The 20,694-nt window shown below is 49.6% G+C and overlaps 1 long non-coding RNA gene across 1 annotated transcript in view; it reads left to right on the top strand.

Moving 5' to 3' along the window:
* LOC109490766 overlaps positions 1–15,123 on the top strand; it is a 28,955-nt gene extending 13,832 nt beyond the window's left edge. Inside the window, exons 2-3 of the long non-coding RNA XR_002144152.2 lie at positions 8,182–8,267; positions 14,771–15,123. This is a non-coding gene — a long non-coding RNA (uncharacterized LOC109490766). The remainder of the gene's footprint in view (positions 1–8,181; positions 8,268–14,770) is intronic.
* Positions 15,124–20,694: the final 5,571 nt, after the last annotated feature.

The raw sequence follows: 20,694 nt of genomic DNA, 5'->3' as shown, positions 1-20,694 counted from the left end.
CCCCTCCCCCAAGTCACCCCCCACCTCACACACGCCTCGCTGAGAACCGCTTTCTCTGCGCACACCCCCCTGGTCTCCACTGTTGAATTCCATAGTTGTATTCGAGGATGTCAGCACAGCTTAGAAAGTTTCATAGAAAGTCAGAGAGCAATTAGAGAGGCCCTTTTATTGGAGTTTCGTTGGTGCCATGGAATCTCTTAAAGGACCGCCTGAAGCCCCGAACACAATCCCATTAAGCCGCCCAAACTCCCACAGTCCTCAATGGGGTCTCAATGCTTGGACAAACTTTGGCCGGCTCAGCGGGAGCCGCGGGGACTCCGTTGCGAGCGGCCTGCAAGCCGCACTCCCATGGGGCGCGCCGGTGTCCCGGTTGCAAGGCGACCGCCCCGGAGCGCGAGGCAGTGGCCGCGGGGCGCTCCAAGGCCTCCGGTCCACGAGCGCTGTCAAAGCTTGGTGCGCTTTGGTGCACTGACCCCGCGCTGCGTGTCTTTGAATTTGTAGAGAGCCCCAGCCGGTTTCTAGAAAGGAGAGCTCGGTCTCGGTAAACTTTTACCTCCCTCCGCTTTAAAATCGATCCGGCTAACATTTGGAAAACGGGTGGGAGAAATTGCGCGTTGCTGAGAAAAAGGCCGCATATGACCAAAGTTTCAGCTTAATTGAATTTTAGTGCCAAATTATAACTCACTGAATAACTGCGCTGGGGTGGAGGGGGTGGAGGAGAAGGGAGTGAATGAGGGAAGGCGATTCTAATGGAAATCCGGCCGTCCAGAAACGCGGTGGTGTGGCCACCCTCGAGAAGAGAAGCAAGAATTACAGCCTCTGCCGGCTGCCTAATTCCAAAGGAGTGAGGTTATCAGGCTGCGGGCTTTTATGTGGGAAAACGGGATTGGCCCCACTTTGATTTGTGGTTTGGGGTTGATATTCTTGTGTATTATTTAATGTTGCGGGCAACTCTTCATAGAGCATAGCTTTTCCTTTGTTAGAGAGTGACTTCTCTTCTTGCCAATAAAAATTAGTCTCTTCCTTTAGAAGTCAAAAAGGAAAGAAAGCAGGTGTTTTAAAGGAATAAAGCATTTTTTTTTTTGTAAAAAAATAGGTAGTTGGTTGTCAAAGCAAAGTGCCAGTTTTAGAACAATTAGGATTTTGCTCCTGGTGCATCATCACAGACGTTCATTTTGTTAAATAGAAGTTCATACCTCTTGGTTTCTAGATTGGTTTTAGGAAAGGAGAATAGGTGATAGGCTCATAATTAAGGAATTATGATTTCTATGGCAATGAAACGAGCATGGGTTCTAAGGGGAAGTGGGCTGCATACTAAATCCATAAGGGAGTAATTAAAAATGCGTGTGCAAAATTGAATGTTTACTTTTTGAGGAGCTTGTATTAGTCAACAATGATATCGAAAATTTTCTCAAGGTTGTCTCGCTTTTCTCTCATTTCATGGCCCTTCCTGGCCCTGCGGTTGCCAGCGACTGGGCCTCTGACCCCTTGTTCTGTGCACACACCACACTTTTAGCCAGTCCACGCTGTCTGTCTGCACCGCCTTTGCTTGGGCACATCTGGGCCTCTTGTGGCCTGGGCAGGAAAGGACAGACAGCAGGCTTCAGGACCTGCAGATCCGAGCCGCAGGCCCTTCCAGCCCTGCCTTTACAATCTTCTGCCCTCTCTGACTCTCTCTTTCTTGCCTCTAGATTTCCCTCCCACCCTCTGCCTCCCTGAACCACTTTGCATTTTCCCCTCCACCTGTCCAGACTGCACCTGTCAGACCGCGTTCCCACCTCATCGTCTCTTGGACCCGTGTGGGCCTGGCCTGCGTCGGGCTCCCGGGGAACCATCCCCACCACCGGCTTCTCACGGAGGGTCTGGTGACACCATCTGTCTTTCATTGCCCTGCTTCTTTCTCATACTGTAGCTTGGCTTTGGGGACGTTTCTGGTTGAGAAGCAGACAATGAAGACCCCTTGAGAGCAGGTATTACTTTACACATGTCTTGGGGCTCTGTCGGCAGCCAGCGCCCGGAAAGTAGGCCATCCATCTGTCAATCGGGCGTCGATTTGTAAATCAGAATCACATTTCAGCAAACAGGGAGGAGGAAAAACAGTGACAAATGCTCCCGTTCACTGAAAGCAGTGGGGGGAAGCTGACATGCTTCTCCGTTGAACTCACAGGACCTGTCACTGGACTTTTTCAAACCGACACAAAACTATTTCGATTGAGTGGAATCTTAAATTGTTTAAAAAATGTGGATGACTCAGTTGGACTGCAGGAGAAAGTGGGGGGAAAAAACAAAAGCAAATCCAGAAATCCAAACAGTTCAGTCTGCTTTGGATATTCTTGATTTGCCCAAGAAAAGGAGCAGATTCCTGAGAAACAGGCTCAGAAAATCTCAAAGTGCTGTCATGTCCCGGCAAAGGCCTGTGGCTCCGATGCCTCTGGGAGGTGGATGGGACCCTCTTGCTGGACATGGCCCTCCACCACCGTCTCGCCGGCCACACCGCTGCCTCCCACTGGCACACTGGTGTCGGGGCTGGCTCTGCAGAGGGGGGAATATCCCACTCCGGTTGGTAGCGCACGATGAAAGTAACAAGACAAAAGTGACGTGGAGAAGCCCAGTTTTGAGGCTCTTCAGGGAACAAAGAGATTAGCGATTGCTGCGGTACAGGGAGACGTGGACAGCAAGCTCTCAGGAATTTGAAGGCGGAGCATTTAGCATTTCGATCCCAGTGAAAATGTGTTAACAACCCATCCACGAGAAAGGTATCATTTCTGGCCCTTCATCAAGATCCCCAAATCAGGCGGACTCGCGTTTAGACAAGCATTCTGCTTCTGAAGGGCCCCGCCCCGAGAGTCTACATCTTCAGCGGAGAACCCGGACTCTGTGTGCAGTGTCAGACACTCCGCTCGTCCTTGTAAGCGCCAGCGACGCCATGAAAAGAAGGAGCAGGTGTATGCATACGACACACGCCTGTATCTGGAGTGTCGCCAGGTCAAGACGTACACGTGATGTGATTTTACAGCTGTTTTAAAGACTTGAAGAGCTTCCTCCCTTCCTCCCCGAGGAAGAGTGTTAACAAGTGGATGGGTGGTTAAGCCTCTCCCATCCGTGAGTCATCTGACCTTCTTCTCGCTTCGTCTCTTAGCCCAGGGATGTAGGTGAACACTTTGGACGGTATTTTGATGTTCTGATTTTGACGTTCTGACTTTGGTGTCCTTCTGGGGGGAAGAAAAGAGAAACAAAACAGCAATACCTACTTCAGATTTATGGTTCAATCCAGAATGAACACTGGGGTTTGGGCCAGCACCCCTGGAACGGGTGCCGTGTGTTTGGGTGTTTGTGAGAGACAGCTCTGGGTGCAGGTTTCTACTTGGAACCCCAAGTGTTAACCTCCTTATTTTTGCCAGTTTAGGTGCTCCTTTATCTTAATTCTCTGCCAGGCCCCTTCTGACCTCAGACTTTGACAACACTGGTCCACAAAACATTTGGCGCTGGGTGTTTTCCAGAACTTGATTATTCCCCGCCACCCCACCCCCGATCTTACAAAGAGAATACAGCATATCACATATAGTGGAGAGTATGGGGTTCCACAACCGGGAAGCACTCGATGTTTTCGCAGCAATCAGATGAATATTCACCCCAAGTGGGACAGAATGGAGACTCCAAGTCGTCTCACATCAAGGTAGTGTGTTAAGGGTCTGAAACAACTTCTGTTGTCAGAGTTCTTCAGCGTTCCAGACACGTGTGTAAGGGCTCAGGGGTCGGGATTACAGGACTGCCCTCTGCCTTTCCTTTAAACAAAAAGAGGCACCGGTGCCAAGGTCCTTCACACCCCTCTCCCATCGGCCAGTTTCAGTCATAGCTGGCGCCTTGGCACTGTTTCAAGAACGCTTAGATATTTTCAGATAGTTCAGAAAAAAATGGACCAAGGACCTTGCTTTAGTGTATTAAATGCGCCCAGGACTAACATCCGAGGCTAATTTCCATGTCCTGCCCTAGGTGAGGGCTGGACGCAGCGCCAGGGACAGCAGTTGACCGCCGATGGCCGTGTTTCACCCCTCACCCTGCTGGGAAAGTCTCCCATGCTTAAAAAAGCTGTAAGCGCCTTCATTTGCCTCTGACCTTTGGAACAAAAATAAACTGCTCATGACTAATAGAACCTGAGGTACTAAGAGGTTCTTAAAATGATGACAGTTAGCCCCCAGCATGTGGACGGGATTCCTGCAGGGGGTGGAGGGTTGGGTTACATAACCTCCACCATCCTGTCCAGTTTCGACTCGGTGAGTTTGTATGACCCGTTTTAGAGCTAATAATAAACATCTGGGGTTCTCGGAGACGGGGCCGTTTGGCGCAGAAGTGGTGAGCATTCCCGTTTAAGTGGGACTGTGATGTATATTTTAATTAGTACTTGTTTATTTCTTAAGCAAGGTCCCGAGGTGTTTGTGGGTGTGAGTTTTTTATAGGGCCTCTCCTAGCAGATTCCGTGCACGGGGACTGTGCACGCTCGGGAAGCGTCACAATGCTTTGCTAGATTTTATGCTGCGTTGGACGTGAGTGCACGGCCTATAGGAAGGTGATTCTGGAAGTACAGGGTGGGTCAGGGGACGGAGGACCACCACGCCAGTGTTCCATTTCACACGGGCTCTCCAGGGGTCCATCCAGTGCTCCACGCGACGCGGCCGTGTTTTAGTCATGCACTCTTTTGGAGTTCAGTATTAATGCTAATAAAGGAGGGAGGGCTTTTGAGGGCCAGCGTCCCCTGTGTCTGACATGACTGGGAGGGCATGGAAGGGAGCAGCATGCAGCTCTTAGGAGAAAATCCTGAAAGGGGCCACTGCGGTGTGTATTTTGGACCTGCCGAATGGAGCAGGTGTCCCTTACCACGGCGGCGAGGTGGTGGCATTTGACCTCATCCCTCTCCACTTACCCAACTCACGTACCGAAGCACAGGCTGAAGGGAGAGGCCTGACCACGGGGAGGTGAACTTCAGCTGCTGCGGGAGACAGAGGCCACGCCTGCCCCGAGGGAACGTGCCACCTGAAGTGCCACTTAGCATTTGTCATGCCCGTTCCTCTTCCCCGGGGACCTCAGGGTGTTTACATGGTTTCTTATGTGGGTAGGATTGAATTCATTTTGTGGGATTAAAATGAGGGGAAGAAGGGGAAGGCGTAGGCTGGGGGAAAGAGAGCCAGGGTCCAGGGATGTTTGCTGAGGCAGGTGACAGCAAATCTGAGTCTGCCCGGGGTTGAGCCTCCTCAGTCCTTGCTCTAAAGATAAAGAAATCGTCTCGGCCCCTCCTGACCCGAGGCCCAGTGAGGGCCTCGGGGCGCCCGTTGCAGGCAGGGGAGAGGTGTTATGTCAGATGCATCCACGCGGGTGTGCGTAGGGGGGCTCTCATCCAGGTGGGGCGAGGAGGGGCCCAGCAACACATCCTTGAGAGGCAGTAGCTGAGCTGAGTCTCATGGGGTAAGTTGGCTTTGCTAGAGGCAAGGGGACAGCCCTGGGGGATGAGCAAGAGAGGGTCGTCCAGGAAAAAGCAACAAACAGCCCAAGAAGGGGGGCCAGGGGCACCGGGGTGCCCCTCTCCATTATGACACATCAGCTCCTCGTCCCTGGTTCTCCATGACACATTGATGGGGTGACCTGCTCCCCCACTGCTTGATCTGTCCAATACCATGCTGGATTGCAGCAAGTTGAAGGTCAAGGTCTGCAGACTTTAATAGGCACCCACAAAAGAGAAGCCCCGATGGATAATTTTTTAATATTCTCTTATGCAGGGATGTTTGCAGGTTTCGAATCATACTTTCAGGGTCTCTGTATTAGTATTGTCTTTAGCTCACGTATTCAGTAAACGTTTACTGAGCATCTCACAGGTCCAAAGCGCTGGCCAAGGCGCTGGGGTAAATGGTCTCTGCCCTCGCTGGGCTTACGGTCAGCCGGGGAAGATGGTCAGCAAGAGCAGCAGGTCACCCGGGAGGCTTTTTAGTGCCTGCTGTTTTAGCAGCTCCGAAGGAAAGGAGCCTTCAGCAAACATCTGGGGCACCCTGCCGTGTGCCAAGCACCCTGAGAGGTGCTGGGGAGTGAGCAAGGTGGTCCGCATTTTCAGCAAGTTCAGGGCCTGGTAGGGAAAGATGGGGAAGGACATTTGAGTGTTGTCAGTGGTAGAAGTCTGGGGGTTGCCCTGCAGGGGTGGTCAGTGCTATGCATGGGGTACGCCGGGAGGAGGGAAGGCCACCAAAGAGCCGGTCTCTCTGGAGGCCAGTAACCCCTAGTTGGGTTTGGGGAGAGGGTGGGATGGTGGTGAAGGGGGCAGGGGCCAGGTGGCTGGGGCTGCTGAGCTCTGTGCTCCTGAATGACAAGAGTTAGGAAGCTTGAAGGCGTCCCATCGAAGATGTTCTACTGAAGTCAATGCATATTTTATATGAAATGTTCCCCAACATCAGGTATAATTTGACATCTCTTAAAGAAAAATCTGATTTCCCAAACGTAACCTGGGTAGCTGTTTCCATGTCAGATCAGCTTCCTGTTGAATAAAGATTTCAAGTGTGGAATGAAGAAAGGGTAGGGACACAGGTCCTTTTCCAGGACACCGGGGACCCTGGCTGCAGATTAGAAATGCAACTCGAGTTTCCCAAAAGGCAAGCAGTCCGTCAGTCACACTCCGAGCCTATTCCCTAGCCGGTTCTAGAGGAGGACTCCCCCTCGCGCTGGCCCCGCGTCTGGTCTGATGGGCAGGACAGCCTGTCTGGCTTCTGCTGTTTCTTTGGGTTTCCTCTCTGTGATTATGCGGGAAGGGTGGGGACGTGGACCTTGGCCAGGGAGGCCGGGACCTCCCACCTGCTTTGCAGCCAGCGGCTCTGCTCTCCCTGAGGGCTCGTCAGGTGATAGCAACTTCTGAAGGTTGTTTCTGGATGTTGCGTGTGTTCCCCCCACTGGAGCTGCGGGTGCCGGTGGCCGAGCAGCTGGTCCGCAGGTGCCCCCCGGCAGGCCTCGTCCTCAGGCCCAGCGAGCTGCCTGCCTACACAGCGAAACTGATTTCAGGGCTCAGCCGAATACATTTTTCTTTTCTTTTTTTAAAAGAGCAACCTGTTAGAAATTAGTTGCTCAATTCAACTGTTTTTTCTTTTTCTTTTTTTTTCTTAAACTTCTCTTAAATTTTTTTTTTTTAATGTGATAGAATTTTTTTTTTCTTCTGGGCAAATTCTTAGGATTTAATTGCACTTAAAATTGTGGAGCCTGTCAGAGTAAATTGCAGATCGCAGAGTTTTACCCAATGAAACCAGTTCTGTGATTGTCACCAGCGTCAGGCTTCTCAGATAAAGTTGTGGGAAGGACAATTTAAGTCTGCAGCGCGGTGAACCACACCTCAAATCAGTATTCAGCCCAAGCTCATCACGCTCCGAGACAGATACCCCAGGCAGCAGCCATGGTGTTTGAGGAACCAGGCTATGATTTTTAAGTGATTCGAAAATTCTCCCCCTGAAAGAAAAGGAGAGATGTCTACCCCACTGGTTTTAAGTTAATCTGTAATTTTTTTTTTTTTTAAAGACAAAGCAGTCTTATGGCATCTTAAAAATAGTAAAGCAGAAGCAATATTACCAGCTCCACGTGAAGCTGCGTCTGCTGCCCGCTCAGCCGGCTCCTGTTCTTCCCCGGGGGAGCGGGACCGCTCTGTGTCACGTGTCACCACAGCCTGCTCTTTGGCCATGACACAAAAGGGTCCCCTCCCTCCCCCGAAATACTTCCTTCCTTCCTCCACTTTTTTTTTTAACATGGAGTTTAAAAATTTTATTTATTTAAAAAAATTTTAATTCCAGTGTCGTTAACACACCGTGTTCTATTAGTCTTCCTTCCTCCATGTTGGATACGCGAGCGTCTAGTGCTGAACTGAGCTCATCTCATGAAAAGCAGAACTTTCTGGAATATGCAACTTCTCTGACTCTGATCAGATAAAAGATAAGATCAGAACCCGACTTTGATCTCTAGGGTTGAAAGAGGGCCCCCCATACTTTTTATTCTTCCTCCCAGAGTCCAGCATTCCCGTGGACCCCCGTAAGCCTCAACCAAACCATTCTTGAATCGATAAAGGATGGGAAGTCCTTTCTCCATTGTGTGGAATCATTTTTCAGTCAACTGTATTATGTCTATCAATCACTGAGATATACCTTATCTATATTTTTTATGTAGGTCCCGATAGACAAGGACGGACAGGGAAAAGCTCCTTCTTCGTGGAAAGTACGCACTCTTTTCTACCCTTCTGCCCCGCAGAGAAGGTGAGTTACACAACAGACTGCGGAGGTCTTAGAACCTCTGCTCAGTGAGAGCTCGAGAAGAACACAGCCGTGGAGGCCCACTGCCTCGGGTCCGGCCGCGGGCTTCCTCTCGGCGCTGTGACGTGCGGGTCACTCGGGTCACCTGTGTCCCCTCATCTGCAGCAGATGTGGGCGCCCGTGTCTCCATCAGGTAGCTCTTGTAAGGATTAACCTGATAACCCAGGCAAGGTCCTGTGCAGAGTGCCTGACACTTAGGAGAGTGTGTGATGATGTCATCAGTCTGTTAAGGAGAAGCCAGGATTTTCCAAAAACAAAATTAGAAGCACTAAGGTCGCTGGATCCTGGTCTTGCAGTGATATGTACTTTTCTCTAATGCCATGTTAAGAGTATTAGCCTGTTACCTGTTAATGTGGTCATGTACATTCTCGATATCTGAGTCCTAAAGAGATTGAAGCATCTGTCGCTCACGGACGTTATTAGATTGTTAGTATGTGTGTGTACGTCTCCATATACACTTCGTACACCATGCAGGCTGTTGGGGCACAGCAGCAGGGCTGGTATCAGCCTCGCCTCCCCATAGCTAACTCGAGCTAGGAAATGACCGTGGACAGCACCCCCAAAATTGGAAGACTGAGTGTTTAAGTGTGTGGCTTTCTGTTGGGTTGCAGGGTTGAGGCTGCTGTGGAGGAAGGGCTTGGGAAATGGGGGCCTCAGAGGCTCGTTAGCACCACTGGGGACCTGAAAGGAAGGCTTTCTTCCTCTTCCTCGTGATGGAGAGGAACATCCAGGGCCCCAGAGCTGGCCAGTTCCCCAGGGGTACCTGGCAGGCGGGGTGTTGATGCTAGGCTGGCCCCTGGCAGAGGGAGGCATGAGCAGGGCGTAAGGGAGGGGCCCACCAGAGATGACCTTGTACAGAACTGGCTCAGTCCAGGGCCTTGGGCAGCCTTGGAAACTTCCAGACCCTCACCTTCCTTCTGTTGTGTGAAGACTAGCTAATGTCACCAAGATTAGCGGCAGGAACGTGCTTTCCCCATGTATGGGCTGGGCAGGTGATCGATGCTACTTGGTGTGATAAGAGCACATCCCGGCTGAGAAAGAGACAGTTGTTTTCTGGAGCAGTTTACTTTTATAAATCCCGGAGGCAGTAACAGCATTAGAACGTCTGATGGGAGTCAGTGGTCACAGGAGCCAGCCTAGTTTGTCCAGTCCTGCCTTTTACAGATCTGTTTTCCTGGGCATGCTCTTTTCCATAGAGAGCTTTTCGCACCTTGCCGTTATCCTTGTGTCAGAGATGAGAGAAAGCTGACTTAGACCGTGAATTGTTGCCCCACATAAAAACCCTTCCTAAATATATAAAATAAGAGCGTGGGGAAAAAAAAATCCAGATGACTCCCTACCCAGTTCGGTCTGGATAACGAGGTAGATCATGTTATAAATGTCAAGGGGTTTTGTTTCTTGAGCCCAGAACAGGCCCCGTATTAAAATATCTTATACCTAATATTTAATAAAGTGTGTGTACAATATATGTACCCACTATACTATTAACTCAGATTATAAAATTAGGTTCAGAGCTGTCCTCTAAAAACCTTTCTGATGACAGACTTAAGGTAAGTTGGTAAAAGACATTGAGGATTGGGTCCGCAAACATCAACCAGCTTGTACAAAACATTGTTAGCAATCAGTTGTTTGGTCTCCTCCAACGATAAAGCTGGTTTCTCATGTGTGGACGGAGTCTCCCTGTGAGTTTTGTTTATGGAATGACGGCATTTTGGGTGGAAGTGCTGAGTAGGGGTCGTATAAAACATTATTACAAAATGCATCATTACAACGGTGTACAGAGTTCTTCCTCCTGAAGGGAACTGCACGCTCAAGCTTCTGCGGGTCTGCAAGCATCTTCAGTCGCATTGTCCTGAGGCCAAACGAATTCAAGAGCGAACGTCTCAGTTAACGGCTGCCTCTGCCTGCTGCTCTTCCGTGGGCCTCACCTGATGCCTCACTTAGTCCCACGGTCCGTCCGGCGGGACGGGTTTTCTGAGCACGTCCATCTCGCGGGGGAGGGAACTGCAGCTCAGGGAGGCTGGATGCCTCATGCGAGGTCAGGCTTCAGGAACGGGCAGCTCTGCTCCTCAGCATGAAAGAGGCGCCTGGGAGTCCTTCAGTCGTCTTGCAGACTCTGTAATGGTAAATATGAATTGGGCGTAAGTTAGGGTTATTGGGCCGATTTCACCATGAGAGGCGGTTCCAACCTGGGCTGGAAATGTGTGTCTATAGTAGGCCGCGGGTTACAGCCGTGGGATTCAGGAATGCTCGCCTGGCTGGGACACCATCCCTGCGTGATCATCAGAGTGTGTTTCCGAACCGAATTTGTGCTGTGAGAATTTAAGAAAGAGCTAATGTTATGTTATCAATATGGACTCGATACACCATGCGAACTGTGAACTCATAGTTAACAGGGGAGAGGTAAGCATGCAATCTGATTTTATTTTCAATTTTTAAACTTTGGAATTTGAGCCTAGTTGACACGCAGTGTTACCTTAGTTTCAGGTGTAGAACGTAGTGATTGGACAACTGTATACGTTATGCTGTGCCCCCGACGTGCGTAGCTGCCATCTGTAGCCGTGCAACATTATTCCAGTATCATTGACCATGTTCCCTGTGCTGTGTCTTTCCTTCCTGTCACTGAGAGCCTGTGTCTCCCACTTCCCTTCACCCACTTTGTCCACTCCCCACTCCCGCCCCTCGGCAACCATCCGTTTGTTCTCTGTGTTTAGGCGTCTGATTCTTTTTGTGTGTTTATTCATTTGTTTTTTTAGAATCCACTTATAGTAAAATCATTTGGTATTTGTCCTTCTCAGCCTGACTAATTTCACTTAGCATGATACCATCTAGGTCCATCCACGTTGTCGAAAATGGCAAGATCCCATCCTTTGAATGGCTGCGTAATATTCCACTGTGTCTATACATCACATCTTCCTTATCCATTTGTCTACCAGTGGACACTTGGGCTGCTTCCATATCTTGGCTACTATAAACGGTGCTGCAATAAACACAGGGGCATGTATATCTTTTCATTTTCTTTGGGTAAATACCCAGTAGTGCAATTACTGGATTGTATGGTATTTCTATTTTCAATCTTTTGAGGACGCTTCATCCTGTTTTCCACAGTGGCTGTAATCCATGACAAAGGAGGCAGGAATATACAGTGGGGAAAGGACAGTCTCTTCAAGAAACGGTGCTGGGAGAACAGGACAACTAGATGCACAAGAATGCAATGGGGCCACTTTCTTACACCATACACCAAAGTAAACTCAAAATGGATTAAAGGCCTAAGTGGGAGACCTGAACCCAGGACATTCATTGAAGAAAGCACAGGCAGTAATGTCTCTGACATGGGCCATAGCCACATTTTTCTAGCCAAGTCTATAATAATAATAATAATAATAATAATTTAAAAAAATACAATTTAATTTAAAAGATCATCCTGCATCTTGCACGTCTCTCACGGGCCAGGTGCCAAAGCATCTTCCAGGAGCTCCCAGGCTGGTCTGGCAGGAGAGAGAGCCACGTGAGGAGAGGACAGAAGCATTCTGGATGGACATGAAGAGACTTACAAACGTGGAAGTGACATGCTGGAGGTATAAAAAGGGAGTGTTTTCAAATCACAGCCTCTGTTCCTTAAGAATACCAGTAGTCTCAAAAGTAACCATTACACACCAGGGGGTGAATGCTAGTGAAGGGGCGTGACACCTTGTGAAGGGTTCAGTGGAGGCTGCGTGCTTTTGACACTGGCATGGCTCCCGAGGGCTGCATTGCACAACCCGGGCCCCAGGCAGACAAGCAGACTGCCCCATGAGTAGTGGACGCTGACTGCCGGCGTTCGTGTATGTCAGCACATTCGATCTATTGGGTAAGTGAGTCACGGATGCCCCGATGTCCTTGAAGGGACCCTACGCCCATTGCTCTGCGCTGGAGAATTCCAGGAGCCTGCAAGGATGGAGGGGGGAGACTCAGTGCCGTTTAGAGCCTGGGTCGGTCTCATCGGGGGATCAAACGTGTCTGTGCTCATTTCAAAGCAGAAGAAACACACTTTTAGAGGAAGAAGAGAAACCCAGCTCTAATCCTGCCCACTGGAGCCCATGGCATAACTTCCAGATGGTGATATTCAGATTTTTTTGATATTCCTCCAGCTACGAATATGAAATACATATGAGAAAAAAAAAAACTTATGCCCTGGAAGAAATGATAAACACATCCTAACTACTGACAGTCTCTGGTCTGTATTTAACGAGACGACCGCCTTGTAATGTGAATGTCACCAAGTCAACTACGGGTGATGTTAAAAGTATAAACTTCCTGTGGTCACTCGTGAGTCTGTGATTTCATCTGCCTGCTCGCCCCGTGTCCCTAGAGCCCCAAACGAGGTGTGATGTTGCAGATGATCAGAAGTCCTGACGACCAAGGGACTTCATGGTTGGCCGGGGTGGATCTGGAGTGGGAGGCTTCCCAGAGAGAAGTGCTTTTCAGGCAGTCATTTAAAATACACCATTGAGAACTTCATAGTGGCGTTTGCCGGTGCAATCTGCTTGAACCTTTCCCTAGGTTCTTAAACAATTGAAGACAAATAAGGGAGACCCAGCGAGGGACAAACGAGAGAGAGACAGGATGTGGAGAAATCCGGTAGCACTAGAGACCATGGGGGCCCAAAAACAAATCGGAAAGTGGGCTTCTCTGGCGACCGCGAGCGGCATTTGTATTTCAGAAGTCATTGTTGACAGTTAATTTTGGGAGGGAAGAAGGATTTTCCTTTACTTTTTTATGCAAGATGGCTCTCCATCACGAACTGTTTTAACAACTCAAGAGTTTGTTTGGCACAAATTGGCTGAAAACTCAAAGAAAAAAAACAACAGCCAAGTCCCCTTAAGGATGTCAGCCCCAGACTACAAGGAGTCAGTTTGAAATATCTTAGTTTTAAGAAGGTGGCAGAATTACATAATTATTTTCACAACTCATAAGAAATTAAAATACCTCTTCCAAATGTGAAGTTGTGAGATAACACAAGCCACAAATCCTAGACTTGTGGAGTGTGTGCATCTTTTACTCTCCCACACACGAACCCACATCAGAATGTCTGGGCTGAGAACACATGGCTGCGTGTCCCTCGCGTCCCTTGCGTCCCTCGCAGCCTCACACGGGAGGAGGCCTCCACGAGCGGCTCCCTCTAGCACCGGCTCCAAGGAGTTGGGTCAGCCGCGATGCTACGGGGAAGCAGGTGGCCGCCACCAGGTGCCGGGGATCACAGCGGCACCTTCCCTGCCACCCACAGCAGATCTGCACGAGGTGAGCAACAACTGAGAAGGTCCTAAGACAAAGGAGCAGCAAGATGGGAGGAACCTGGGGAATGTGGAGAAATGGTCACATGCACCCCAGGTGGCCTGTAATTCTGGATGGGAGACCCTGCACGTTCCTCCTGTTTGTGAATATCTTTGAAAAGCACAGCATTTCATTTAACCAGACTTATTTGGAAATCGAGTGAGCATTACCTATTAAAGATCCAAGGGAGTTGCTTTGGTGTATAGATTAGGCATCTCTCCCTCCGTCCCATTTTAAGGACCTAACCTGCCTTGCGCCCTGTACGAGGCCCTGGGGGCTCCCAAGCAGAGCAGCTAGGTTCCTGCCCGCGAGGCATTCATCACTAGTAGGGCAGTTGAGTGCATAAACCTGGTCGGGTACAGTGCATGGTGCCAAGGAGCAGAGGAGAGGAAATGCAGGTAGGGTGGGCACTCTGAAACAGGAGGGGGTGAGCCGGAGTGGCAATGGGCGTGAGCGCAGGGCTCAAGGAAGCATCTTGAGCAGAGATGAGCATGTTGGAGTGGTGGGGGGTGATCGAGGGTGCAAGGCCGTAGAGGTGGAGGGGGCCTCATGACCATGGGGGATTTTGGGTGCCAAGCTGAGGAGCTGCCTGGCTGCAGGGAGAGGCGAGGACCCAGGAAGCCTCCCAGGCTCCCCTCTGGGAGCCACGAGTGCGTGGCAGCTCAAGGTGGGCCCCCTACCGGGGAGGGATAGATGAGCACTTCGGAGAAAGTTTGAAGACCCGGTGTGTCAAGGCGTCTGCACGTGGGTGGGAGCTGTGTCTGGAATCTTCTCCGTTGGGAGGTCCTGCTAGCCACCGCCGAAGCACTTTGTTGGAAACAGAAGCCTTACTACCTTGGGCAGAGAGAGTGGGGGTTGAGAGGGTAGATTCCTGAGGACAGGGCTGTGACTTACTCATCTCGGGGCCTGCTGAAGTGTGCAAAATCGGTACCTGATTGATACATTTTAACTGGAAATACTTGCCTCTATTTCTAGAGACCTTCATTAGTGATGCTCTTTCACCAACATTATCTTACTCCGTTTTTTATAAAAGTACATCATCTTGACATAGAAACAGGCTTATGAACGTGAGCAGGGAGGGGCAAGGGACACGCCCCAGGTCTGCCCAGGTTGTGTTTCCTCCCCTTTCCCAGCTTTCTGTCTAGGACGCTGAATTCGAGAGAGGACCTCGGCCGCGCTCTACCGCACGCCTACCATCTACTTACGCGCGTGAACGGGGTGTGGCTGCCGCCCTTCGGTGACTCAAGGTCTGGTTTCCTTGCTTAAGGAGGTGGCAATTGGACACGACTTGAGTTCTCTGAAGACGTGGTGCCCGCGGAGGAGTCGGGGCAGAGAAGCCTCAATGGCGGTCTGTGTTTGGAAGCCCTGCAGGGGCCCAGAGGACTCAGATGATGCTGGGACGGGGCCACCATTGTAAGGAGCCCGGGGGAGCTCCTCCGGGACCTCCCGCCCACGGAGGGTTCACCAACCTCACCGGCGACTGATGGCGAAGGGGTTAAAATAACAAATAAATGACTTTATTTAGACTAGAGCATTTCTGGCATTTTTTCTAGATTTTTCCCCCGCGGTATTTGATGTGACAGCTTTTGTTTGCTCACACTTGTCTGTCTTTTAAATTTCTCGTATCAGCGGTAAAAGCTATTTCTTTTTCCTGTAACATCTTGAGCTTGGTATCCAATGAAGGGAGAAATTGCTCTTGCATTACTTGAAATTATAATATTATACCTAATTTTGGGGGGAGAGAAATTAGAGTAATTTAGATCTCAAGGCGCTGACGGTTTCTGCAGACGGGTCATCTGCAGCATTATTGCTGATCAGTCATCCGTAAAAGTGCTCTCTCTGCGGGGGAGGCGCCGTCACGTCTCGGTATTCTTCGGAAACGCTGGTTTGAGACCCATCCAGGCCCGGGGAGGACGGTCATCATTCATTTTGAGGCGATGGTCTGGCTTTGATGGAGCTCTGGCTGGGGGGTGGTGCGGTCTCTCGGCGGGGTCGTTGGTTCGAGCGGCCAATGGGAGAGCTTAAGTGACCCCTCTGGGGGGTTGGGGAGATGGTGAAGTGCACCCTCCTTTTCAGGGCAGAGGGGTCACTCACCAGATCGATGCGTTCTCCAGCAAGGGGCCAGGGTACTTTCTAAACTTTTCTGCGTATATCGCTAAAAACGCAGCCTTCACCTCCAAGGAAGGATACGGAAGAGCCCAACGCAGTGGAATTCCGTAACGCGGGCTGCCGAGTACACAGTGGGGCGCCCGAGGGTGCTCGGGCAATGCCTGGGGTCATTAAGCGCTGCCCCCAGCACGGTAAAGGCCGGGACCCAAGTATGTTCGCACAAAAAAGGAGTGAAACCGTTGTTGGTGGTTGTACTATTTTTTTTCCTTTTTAAATGCAAATAAATAAAGAATTCTGGCAAGACAGAAACCTCTGGGATCGGATCTCGTTACTGACCTAAGGAGAAGAAAACAAAGGATACAGCCGTTGTTGGTTGCGTGTTTTAAATTGCTGAGGTCGGAACCAAACTTAGACGACCCTGCTTTGGCGGCTCCCAAGCTACGTTCCAGGGAACAGAGGCTGCTTCTCGGGGAAGGGGGAGAAGGGCTCCGGGGTCCATTCAGCTTCAGAAACCTTGCGCGGATTTCCCTCCCCTGGAGTCACAGGCACTTTAGCGGAGTAGGAGAATGTCGTTCTTCCTTGCTTCACCCAACGCTTGTCGTCCTGGGTGACCACAGAACCCTTCTCAGAGGAAACCCTGCCTACTTCCCCCACGAAGGAAGGCCGCCTGCAAGCAGATACTCTGCCCACCACCCTCTCTGTCCTCCGGGCTTGCCCCCCAGCACTTCCTCGGCCTCGGTGGTGCGGACAGTCCGCTGTGCTGTGTGTGGGTCCAGGTCTAGAGACAGACTGCACGTTCTTCCTGTCCCATCTGTGTATTTGCAGAGCGCTCGCTGGTGCAAGGAGGGGGATCCCCTTGCTGCCTGTTGAAAGCCCATCCCGCGGTGGGCCACCTAAGGACCTAGGCCCGCTTAGGACCTGTTGGTGGCAATGAAGATTAGAAATAAGAGCTTGAGAAGCAAGGAGGTAGTGGAAATAAAGACACAGGGCTGGCCCAGCTCCGGTGCTCCCCCCTTCCTGCATTCCGTTTCCTGGGGTGGGTGGGGGGCTGATACCTTCCCTGGAGTCTTGATCTGTATTTGCACTCATGACAATAAAGGCATAAAGAAAACATCTTTTTATTGTAAAATTAGGAATAGGAATGATGTGGCAGACTAAGGCCCAGAACAGATGCAAAGTTGCAGTTGAGTGGGTAGAACCAGGTTTTCACAAAGGGCTCTGAGCAGAGAGCACAGGGCCTGGAAGAGAAGCCCTGACCCCTTGCGTCTTCAGTCCCACAAGCAATCAGAATGGGTGACAGTTCCCTGGAAGGAGACTCAGGGCTGTCACCAAGAGGGAGACATCGAGACAAGGTGGTGATGGCGGCTCAGCGTCCTGGGAAGAGTGTGGACTTTGCAGTCTGCTGGTCTTGGCTCCAAACACCAGCAGCTTCCCTTCTTTGTCATGTGATCTTGAACCAGAGTCTCTGTTTCTTTATTTTTAAATATTTAAAAATACTTATTTCAAGTTTCATTAAATTTTTATAAACTACAGACATATGAAGTGTTCAAAAATATGAAAAATTTAAATGTTAATAATACCTACCTTGTAAGTAGTCTCCAGAGGTCCTTTATGTTCTGTTTGCACATGTTCCTATAAGCATGGAACACAATATAGAAGGTTGTTAACAGGAGTGATCTGGGTAGGTGGCCCTTGCAGGAAGCAGGGGTTGAGGACTCAACGTCCAGGAAGGCCTCCGGTGAGCCTCGCCTCTAATGTTCACACTTGGCGCAGCCCCTACTCACAGTGAACAGTGCTGACCCGGCTAACCAGAAGAGCAGCGCAAAAATGAAGATGGGTCACTTTTGAGGTTGGCTCATAAAACACATCGCAGCTTCCACGGTGCTCTCACTTTCTGCCCCCAGAGAAGCCAGATGCCTTGTTGTGAAGACACTCAAGCAGCCCTCTAGAAAGACCCATGTGGTGAGGGACACAGGCTTCCTGTCACCAGCTGGCACTCGCCTGCCAATGACGTGGACTCTGAGATCTCCTGGCCCCAGTCGAGCATTCAGATGACAGCAGCCCCACCCAATTCTGGACTGCAACCTGATGAGAGACCCTTCACCCAGAACCACCCAGCTCAGTGCTTCCAGACTCCTGACCTCCCAAAGCTCAGAGACATTAAATGTGTTGTTTTAAGCTGCTAGGGTCCGAGTTATCTTGTTATGTAGCGATGGGTAACTAGACAAGTCAGGGAGGCGAGGAGGCGGACAAGAGGGGAAGGCTTTGCCAAAGCACCATGACGTGCACGATGGGAGTTCATTCACATACGATTTTATAGAAATGCATATAAAGAAACTAGAAAAACATGTAGTCACAGACTTGTAGGAATGTCTGTGTTGCAGTGTCAATTGCCAAGTGACAAATATAAATTACGGAATAATGTGTGTAGAATGATTCTATTTTGGTATAAAGCAAGCAATAAATCAGCCTTCTTGTGTTTGTAGAAGCAAGGGGAAGGGCGTGGTGGGTTTCTTCAGGGCATAGACGTTGAGGGGCTTGGAGGAGGTGACTGTATCGACCCTTGGGTCATCTTTTTGCCTTGTTTCACTGGTTCACATAAGCTTAAGTTAGTCTTGTAATTTGAGTATACGTAAATAAATATATAGTTTTTTAAATCAAAAGAAGAAAGTGGTTGAAAATGAGAAGAAATAAGTAATAAGCGTAACGGCATACAGAGGCATTCATCCAAGGCCCTCGTCTGTGCCCTGGCCTGCTTACTGGCCCACGTTGGTGGTCTGGTGAAGCCTACAGACCCAGCTCAGACTCACATTTTTAAATGAGTAAATTTAAAATATATAGACTTACAAAGGAAACCCATCCTATTGAAATAAAGTTACAATATATTAAAAGGCAGACTTGCAATGTAGTCATACGTGTGCTTTTATTTTAAATAGGATCTGGTGGTAAGCGTAGCAGCTACCATAATTTCAGAGCAGCGACGAGCGTGAGTGGTATTTTGAGATGCCTGCAGCACCATGAATGCGCTAAGAGAACATTTGTGATTTCTGTTGGTGACGAGGTCACCGGAACTGTTGACGCTGTGGAGATTTGCTGCCTGTCTTCCCAGTGGAAGGGAGCGTACTATTGTCTGTTAGAGAGCTGTGAACTTGAAGCCGTACCTTCTTCCCACTCAGGTTCACAGCCTCCTTTGCAGTAAACGGTAATTACTAATGGGTCAAAGTGCAGGTTGCTTCATCTGGGGAATGGTAGTTGATAAAATGGGAAATCAAGTCTTCGTGGGCAGTAGGGTCATGGACACGCAGACCCAGAGATGTAAAGTTTGTCGCTGGGGCAGGGCCCAGCCACTGATGCAGTTGGATGCCGGGAGAGGCGGCGGCCAGCTGCCCTGAGCAGGACGAAGGGCATCGGCCACTGTGCGTACCCTGCTCCCCTGCCAGCGAGGCCCGGCAGTGGCCCCAATGCATAGCTCTCGTGCCCGCCTCCTATGCTGTTCTTTTCTCTTTCTTTCTTTCTTCTTAGAATCTTGGAAAAGCCAGCACAGTTGAAAAAAAGCCCATGGACCTTATTGTTTCTTATTGGATAGGACCTGCGTCTCCTAATTCCACCATGACCCAAGAGCCCATGGATTTGGGCAAGATTACCCACTGGCCCAGCTCATAGTGAAGTAACTCCTCCCCCCGGGTTGTTTTTTCTTTCTTAAATGTGTGTGTCTTCCTCAGGAGCTCACAGAGAGAATGAATGCTTTCCAGATTACGGCTTGGCAGCCTGACACCCTATAGTAATGATACCACACGCTCTCACAGCCTTCTTTGCTGCTTTAAATTTTTTTATTATTTTTTATTTTTCTGCTTCCATTCACGATTCCCATTTTACTCCCTTGCAGCCTTCTTTGGCAGTTGTTCCCTGAGGTAATACTTTGAGTTAGTTTCTGGTCACCGCTGGCTATCTTGAATTTGTCATCGCTTGCCTACAGGACTTGTTTGGGAGCCTAAGGACTTGGGCAAACACACCAACAAGGGCCCTTTGGATTGATCCCCTCCCTCCCAGGGCCCCTTGAGGGGCCTCACCGTCTGAGAAGGTAAACCATGGAACTTGCCAGGAAGTCTAACAAATTGGAAAGATCCAAAGACCCAGAGCCAAAGGTCAAGGCCTTTCCAGACTGTTAGTTGGATATTCTCATAACCAGCCAATCGCTTAATCATTCATAAAATATTTATGGAGTACCTCTTACGTGTGAGTCACTTTACTAAGTATTACAGGCAGCGTTTTTCAAACTGTGTGTCATACACATTGCTGGGTTAGTAAAATTACTTTCGGGAGTCGTGACCAACATTTTTTAATTTTAGGTTTTATTGAAATTCAAGTTAGTTAACATATAGCGTATTATCAGTTTCAGGGGTACAATTTAGTGATTCATCAGTTGCATAGAACACCCAGGGCTCATTACATCACGCGCACTCCTTAATGCCCATCCCCCAGTTACCCCCCCCACCCCCCCAGCAACCCTGTTTGTTTCCTAGAGTTAAGTGTCTCTTATAGTTTGTCTCCCTCTCTGTTTTTATCTTAGTGACCAACATTTTAAAAACGAAATAGAAAACAGGAATAGTAAAGGTGGCTATTATTTCACAAAATGTGCGTCTGAGATGTGCTCACACGCACGCATGTGCGTACTAGATTACAATATATGGCACATTAATGTCTTATTTTGGGTCATTGTCAAAAAATTGGAAAGTCCTAGCTGTAGGGGATATTTAGCAAACATTAAAGATCAGAGCGCTCCTGTCCTCGAAGTCACGGTTGAGTGCAGTTATGAACATACGAGCTGTGTATACATGAAAAGCTAAGCGCACAGGGCAGCTGCACAATTCTGTTTAACACCCGAGGGCACACCTGCCGTGAGTGAGCGTGAGACCAGCCTCAGAGCTGGTCTTCGCTGGAGGCAAGG

This window comes from Ailuropoda melanoleuca, chromosome 14, assembly GCF_002007445.2.
Source record: "Ailuropoda melanoleuca isolate Jingjing chromosome 14, ASM200744v2, whole genome shotgun sequence".
In the NCBI taxonomy this organism is placed as follows: Eukaryota; Metazoa; Chordata; class Mammalia; order Carnivora; family Ursidae; genus Ailuropoda; species Ailuropoda melanoleuca.
This window is presented reverse-complemented; position numbering and strand designations above follow the sequence as displayed.